Below are 7,841 nucleotides of genomic sequence, written 5' to 3' on the forward strand. Positions count from 1 at the left end.
GATTGTGGAGGAGTGGGGGGGGTGGTGGGCGGAGGCAGGGGAGGGAGGAGGGAGGGGGTTAGGCATTGAGGGCACCAGCAAGCACTGCTGATGACATGCCTCTGTGAGTCTTATTGTTCTAGCTGCATGCATTCCCTATCCTGGAGGGTGCTGGCCCACAACCCTTGTGAACAACCTGCAGTGCATCAATCACATGGCACACAATCCATGGGTTAGTTGTAAGAGTGGAGGCATGAGAAAGATACCTGAAACCCAAAAGCTCACAACCCCGTCTTCTCTCTTTGCGCAGGAAACATTATGGCGCAACAGGCGAGAGATAGAGGCAGACGACAGGAAGAGGGCCACCTGAACTAAGGAACCTTGCAGAGTTTGAAGAGCAGGCTGCTGAGCTGACAGGCGAGGAACCTATCCGAGCCCGTGGAGATGGAGGGATTGGCAGGCAGCCTCCATTCAGCAAGGATCCGTGCACAGTGTCGTCACGTAGAAACCTGTGGGTCATGCGTTCCTCCAGGTCGGAGGCAGCTCATACAGTCACTCGCGCTCTCTCCTCTCTCACTTACAGCAGGAAGAGGGGAAGGCCTGTCCAGCAGTACCGCCAGTCCACATAGGACCGAGGACAGTGGGGAGGAGGAAGAGAGTGCCCCTGTAGAGCCATCACCTACACCCTCCAGCAGCCCTGAGACACACACACCGTGGTGGGTACAAGATCTCATTCAGGCAGTGGTCACCACAAGGGCACGTGTCCACAGCAGGAGGAGGCAGGGTCAGCCAAGAGGAGGCACGTGTCCACAGCAGGAGGAGGCAGGGTCAGCCAAGAGGAGGCACATGTCCCCAGCAGGAGGAGGCAGGGTCAGCCAAGAGGAGGCACGTGTCCACAGCAGGAGGAGGCAGGGTCAGCCAAGAGGAGGCACATGTCCCCAGCAGGAGGAGGCAGGGTCAGCCAAGAGGAGGCACGTGTCCACAGCAGGAGGAGGCAGGGTCAGCCAAGAGGAGGCACGTGTCCACAGGGTCAGCCAAGAGGCGGCACGTGTCCCCAGCAGGAGGAGGCAGGGTCAGCCAAGAGGAGGCACGTGTCCCCAGCAGGAGGAGGCAGGGTCAGCCAAGCTCAGCGACACTCGGAGGACTGCTGGGGAAGAGGCACCTGCGACCTCCAAGTCGGATGATGGGCAGCTGGGATCGGCCCTGCACGAGGTGCTGGAAATGCTGCAAGAGGCGGGGGGGGATATGAGGCAGAGGGGTCCATCCACCTACTCTCTGATGAAGTGGTTTTGACCTCCATGGGGAGGATGGCGAACAGCATGGAGAACCTCATCCAGCAGAACGCCAAGTTTCTGTCAAGAGATGCACGCTGACCTGCACTCCCTCGCTGTAGCTATAGATATCTTGCTGTGGCTACAGGAGGGGGGAATGGGGCAACTCGACCTCCCTCCAGGTGCCCCTTCTCCTCGAGGAGTCAGGCAGGGCCCCTCAGGCATCCAAAGGGAGGAGGAGCAGCTGTTGGACATCCCTGGAACCTCCACTCAGGACTGTGAGGGTGCCCAGCTGGACAGAATCCCCCTTGCCTGTGACCCCCTTCAGTTTCATCCTCTATGACTGCAGAGCGAGCAGGACAGCCAAAGTAAGCCAGGCCCCCAGGTAGTCCAAGACAACAGGGCAAACTGGTCAGCAGACTGCGTCCACCCCTGCTAGAAGTGAAAAAAGCAAAATCCCGCGGATGCTGGAAATCCGAAACAAAAACAGAAAATGCTGGAAAAACACAGCAGGTCTGACAGCGTCTGTAAAGAGAGAAACAGAGTTAATGTTTCAAGTCCATTTGACCCTTCTTCAGCTCAGTACTACTTGCTGGGGTTCCCTTCAGTTGTCCAGTTGAGTGGACCCACGACTCCACTCATCCCCACTGACCCAACTCCCATGCAGCATCTTGAGGTCTCCACCTCAAGGCTCTAGACAGTTGCATGCGGCCGTGGTATGTGTGACTTTTCAGGTGGGGTCCAACACCTTCACCCTCCCCATAACCATAGACCCTCCTAGTGTGATCTTTGACCTCCCCACAGTCTCCCTAAACCCTCCCCCATCCCATGCAAGTGAATGTCCACATCCCCTAGCTTCCCAAGGAGCCCACCCCTGTGACAATAGGCATGTACACCCCCCTCATCCTGCCGACCTCCAGTGTCCCCTACAACAACCCTCTTCGTCTGTTCACCTATCATAGCAGGACCCTCACTTTACCAGGTCCCATTGCCCCCTTTAACCCTCACCATCCCTTCCTCTTAACAATTCTCTCAATGTGCCCCCAGGACTCATCAGCTGACACCACAGACCCCTCCCTCTGAACCCCTTTCCCTTCTCCCCCCAACCCCCAATGCCCTTTCGCACCTGCACACATCCCCATGGCCTGTTCACACCTGCACACCCCACCTCCTGCCTGCACTCCACCACAGTCCTTCCCACCCTCCTGCTCCATAAACCATCTCACCCATTCCATGACCCCTGCAGCATCTCTCTCTTTCCCCTATCATTCCTAACCTCCCCTGCACCCCCCACCCTACGCCTCCACACCCGCCCCACCTCTTCTTTTCTCTCCTCCCTGTCTAATTCCCCCTTCCCCTGCCAGCAACATTCACCGTACCTCATGTAGCTAACCACTTGCAGCCTGAAGATCCATGTCCTGGGAATTCCCAGAACTGTACACAATACTCCAGCTGAGGTCTAACCAGTGTCTTTTATAAATTCATCATAACATCCCTGCTCTTGTACTCTACATCCCTAATAATGAAGCCTAGAATAATGTTGCTTTAGAAACAGCTTTCTCCTGTCTTCCCACCCTAATGAATTATGTACGAATACACCTGGGTCTCACTGCTCCTGCACACTCTTTACAATAGTACTCTATGTTCTATACTGTTTCTCCATGTTCTTTGTACCAAAGTGTATCACCGCACCTTATTACAAAGAGATAAGAGCATAAGAGTAGAAGACTTTCTGCAATTGTGCAGGATGTTGGTGAGGTCACAACTGGAGTGCTGTATACAATTTTGGTCTTTTTACCTAGAAAGGATACATTTGCCTTAGAGGGAGTGCAGTGAAAATTTACTAGACTGATTCCTGTGATGATGGGAGCATCCGATAAGGACAGGTTGAATGTACCAGCCCTATATTCCTCAGAGAAGAATGAGAGATGATCTCATTGAAATATATAACATTCTTAAGGATGAGGGTTAAATGCTGGATGTTGGGAGGATGTTTCCCCTGCTTGGTTGTCTCGAACTATGGATCACAGTCTTAGGACTGGGATGAGGAGAAGTTTCTTCACTCAAAGGGTTGTCAACCTTTGGAATTCTCCACTGCAGCAAACTGTAGATGTTCAGTTGACCTCATATTTGTGCTATTACTAAGACCACCTATTTCCACTTCTGTAACATTGCCCAACTTTGCCCATGTCTCAGCTCATCTGCTCCTAAAGCCCTTATCCATGCCTTTGTTACCTCCAGACTTGACTATTCCAGTGCACTCCTAGCAGGCTGATCTCCCGAATTCTACCCTCCTGCCCACCACCTCCCCCCCACCCCCATAAACTTGAGTTCATCCAAAACTCTGCTGCTCATGTCTTAATTCGACGCAGGTCTTGATTTTAAAATTCTTATCTTTGTTTTCAAATCATTCCATGGCCTGGGTGCTCCCCATCTCTGTGATCTCCTCCAGCCGGACAATCCTCCAAGATATCTGCGCTCCCCTAATTCTGGCCTCAATTTTAATTGTTCCAATAACTGGTGGCCAAGCCTTCAGTTGCCTAGGTCCTTAATTCTGGAATACCATCCCTACATCTCTCTGCCTCTCTACTTCTTACACCTTCCTCCTTTAAGACACACCTTAAGGCCTACCTCCTTGACCAAGCTTTTGGTCATCTGAGCTAATATCTCCTTCACTGGCTCAGTTGCATATTTTGTTCCATAATGCTGCTGTGAAGTACCTTGGGATATTTCATTACATTAAAGATGATATATAAATATCACTTCTTGTTGTTGAGTATATTCAAGTCAGAGATCAATGGACGTTTTGGTTTTTGGGAAATGAAGAGTTACGGTGATAGTGAGAGCAGATGTAGCTGAGGTAGAAGAGCCATGATCCATTGAATGAGAGAGAGAGGGCTCAATGGGCTGAATGGCCTACCCCTATTTCTTATATTCTTATGAAATAGGAAAACGCCAAGGATAGGTCTTTGAAGGACTCCAGAGGTACTGCTGCTGAAGCTGAGAAAATGAAACCATATCTGGTGATTCTCTGGCTACAACAGGACAGATAAAAATGGAACTGGACAAGTGCAGTCCCACCCAACTGGATGATGGAGGTGAGCTGATGGGGAAGGATGGTGTGGTCAGCTGTTCTAAAGGTTGCAGACAGGTGGAGAAGGGAAATTTACAATGATTGTTCTTTTCTCCCTGATTGAGATATACACTCGGTACAATTAGCATTCGGTGGTGAAATATTTTGAAAACATTGTTTGGCTTGCAACACTATTGATAATGCCTGAAACTCAACTAATAAAAGACAGCTGAAGCCAGTGTTCATCCCTTTTTTTCTGGACAGCATGAGGCCCAGAATAAAGGCGATGTTTTAACATAGTTAGATTCTCACAATCATCTATTGAAACCAAAAAAAAAAAAATTTGAAAATCATTATTTAGTCACTTATTTAGTCCGATCCAGGGACTTTCAGGATGTCAATGGTAATACTGTAAACAGGAAGAGGATGTGTATCTATATCATTACTGCGCAGTCTAATTCATATTAGCAGCTTCACAATGAAGACACATGGACTCTCTCTCATCTTCATCTCTGTGGCCCTTATTTTCACTGGTGGGTGATGCTCATGGTTGAATTTTTATATTATCGTTTAATATTTGTAGAATGCTGAGGTGCCGGGGAGAGAATTCTTTTACATGTGAAATCTAATTGAACTGATGTTAGAATTTAAATAAAGGGTTTGATCTGAGTGAGGGCAATTTAAAAATGACCTGCATGGTAATTGTCAGTTAAAGAATTTTTAGTTTAGCTGAAGCTGCTAATTACAACGAAAGGAGGAGATGGGTCAGCGTTGATGTAATGAGAATTGTCCATTCTTAGAAAACAGAGTCAAGTCATTAATATTGAAAAAAGCTTTTCCATTTCAAAGATAAACAGTGATAATCAGGAATTTGTTGTTGAGAATGGAATGATGAACATTAAAGAGAGCTATTGATGGATAGCCTTTATTGATAACAAAAGCAGAAATACCTGGAAAAACTCAGCAGGTCTGGCAGCATCGGCGGAGAAGAACAAAGTTGACGTTTCAAGTCCTCATGACCCTTCAACAGAACTGAGTAAAAATAGGAGAGGGGCAAAATATAAGCTGGTTTAAGATGGGGTGGGGGGGAGGTTGTAATGACAAGCAAGTGGTGATAGGAGCAGATATCCAAAGATATCACAGACAAAAAAACAAAGAGGTGTTGAAGGTGGTGATATTATCTAAAAGAATGTGCTTATTAAGAATGGATAGCAGGACATGCAAGGCACAGATAGCTCTAGTGGGGGTGGAGTGAAATAAGACTAAAAGGGCATAAAAGGTATAGATTTAAAAATAATGGAAATAGGTGGGAAAAGAAAAATCTATATAATTTATTGGAAAAAACAAAAGGAAGGGGGAAGAAATGGAAAGGGGGTGGGGATGGAGTTCAAGATCTAAAGTTGTTGAACTCAATATTCAGTCTGGAGGGCTGTAAAGTGCCCAGTCGGAAGATGAGGTGCTGTTCCTCCAGTTTACGTTGGGCTTCACTGGAACAATGCAGCAAGCCAAGGACAGACAAGTGGGCAAGAGAGCAGGGTGGAGTGTTAAAATGGCGAGCGACAGGGAGGTCTGGGTCATTCTTGCAGACAGACTGAAGGTGTTCTGCAAAGCGGTCGCCCAGTCTGCGTTTGGTCTCTCCAATGTAGAGGAAACTGCATTGAGAGCAACGAATGCAGTAGACTAAGTTGGGGGAAATGCAGGTGAAATGCTGCTTCACTTGAAAGGAGTGTTTGGGCCCTTGGACGGTGAGGAGAGAGGAAGTGAAGGGACAGGTGTTGCACCTTCTGCGGTTGCATGGGAAGGTGCTGTGGGTGGGGGTTGAGGAGTAGGGGGTGATGGAGGAGTGGACCATGGTGTCACAGAGGGAACGATCCCTACAGAATGCCGCCGGGGGGGGGTGGGGGGGCGGAGAAGGGAAGATGTGTTTGGTGGTGGCATCATGCTGGAATTGGCGGAGGATGATCCTTTGAATGCGGAGGCTGGTGGGGTGATAAGTGAGGACAAGGGGGACCCTATCATGTTTCTGGGAGGGAGGAGAAGGTGTGAGGGCGGATGCGCGGGAGATGGGCCGGACACGGTTGAGGGCCCTGTCAACTACCGTGGGTGGAAAACCTCGGTTAAGGAAGAAGGAGGACATGTCAGAGGAACTATTTTTGAAGGTAGCATCATCGGAACAGATGTGACAGAGGCGAAGAAACTGAGAGAATGGGATGGAGTCCTTACAGGAAGCGGGGTGTGAGGAGCTGTAGTCAAGGTAGCTGTGGGAGTTGGTAGGTTTGTAATGGATATTGGTGGACAGTCTATCACCAGAAATTGAGACAGAGAGGTCAAGGAAGGGAAGGGAAGGGAAGTGTCAGAGATGGACCATGTGAAAATGATGGAGGGGTGGAGATTGGAAGCAAAATTAATAAATTTTTCCAGGTCCCGATAAGAGCATGAAGCAGCACCGAAGTAATCATCGATGTACCGGAGAAAGAGTTGTGGGAGGGGGCCGGAGTAGGACTAAGGAATGTTCCACATACCCCATAAAGAGACAGGCATAGCTGGGGCCCATGTGGGTACCCATAGCCACACCTTTTATTTGGAGGAAGTGAGAGGAGTTGAAGGAGAAATTGTTCAGTGTTTGCTCTTCTCCGCCGATGTTGCCAGACCTGCTGAGTTTTTCCAGGTATTTTTGTTTTTGTTTTGGATTTCCATCATCCGCAGTTTTTTGTTTTTATAAGCCTTTATTGATAGTTTATTGTACACTGAGCAGAATCCAATCATCAATCTTGCATTTGAGGATCCTTTTGATGAAGTGATTTATTGAAAGATCTGACATGATTTCAGTCGGGATCTCCAGCACCTTGAGAATATTGCCTTCTCAATAAACAAGTTATTTACAGGTTGTCACTGTATCATTTATACTTGGTGATAATCTTGTGTGTCTGCCTATTTCAGGTCTGCTTTGGATTGATTCTGTGACTGACAGTCTGGTGAGGTTCTAGACTTAAATCTGCATGTTTGAGTAAGGAGGTTGAAAATCATCCCCCACGTGCCCCCCCACCCCCCATCCCCCCACCACACCCCCAGCTAACCCGTCCTATCCTTCCCATCCAGAAGCTGTTTGTTACTATCCCACCCTGAGTTTAATTTGTTATTCGCAAAAATGAGGAATGTTTCTTAGTTGCTTACATTAGTCTGTTAATCTCAGCTATTGGACCCCCGCTGTGATGACATCTGGTTATTTCCTGTATGTCCCTTGACCATACCTCAGCTGTGTACTTCACAGGGTCCATCATATGGATACCGCTGTCTTCTGTGTCTTTTTGGCTGGTAAGTGTCATTACAATTCCTTTTGTGTCGGGCAAAGATTCAGCTGTGAATCCCTCCTCTCTCTCCCCACCTCACTGCCCAGTAATTTGTCACCTCTCACTGTCTAACATAATAAATCAAGAGTCAATACTTGAATGTGGTAACAGATGGTTTCCCATCAAATTATAAGTTATTTCCTTTGGAATAGAAGGAAAACTAAAGAA

At 48.2% G+C, this 7,841-nt stretch overlaps 1 long non-coding RNA gene across 1 annotated transcript; it reads left to right on the plus strand.

The window, feature by feature from the left end:
* Nucleotides 1–4,801: 4,801 nt before the first annotated feature.
* Nucleotides 4,802–7,606, plus strand: LOC121274696. Its single transcript, XR_005942281.1, has 3 exons — nt 4,802–4,856; nt 7,264–7,298; nt 7,517–7,606. It is a non-coding gene; the product is annotated as an uncharacterized LOC121274696 (long non-coding RNA).
* The last annotated feature ends 235 nt before the right edge of the window (nt 7,607–7,841 follow it).

This window comes from Carcharodon carcharias (genome assembly GCF_017639515.1).
Source record: "Carcharodon carcharias isolate sCarCar2 chromosome 37 unlocalized genomic scaffold, sCarCar2.pri SUPER_37_unloc_2, whole genome shotgun sequence".
In the NCBI taxonomy this organism is placed as follows: domain Eukaryota; kingdom Metazoa; phylum Chordata; class Chondrichthyes; order Lamniformes; family Lamnidae; genus Carcharodon; species Carcharodon carcharias.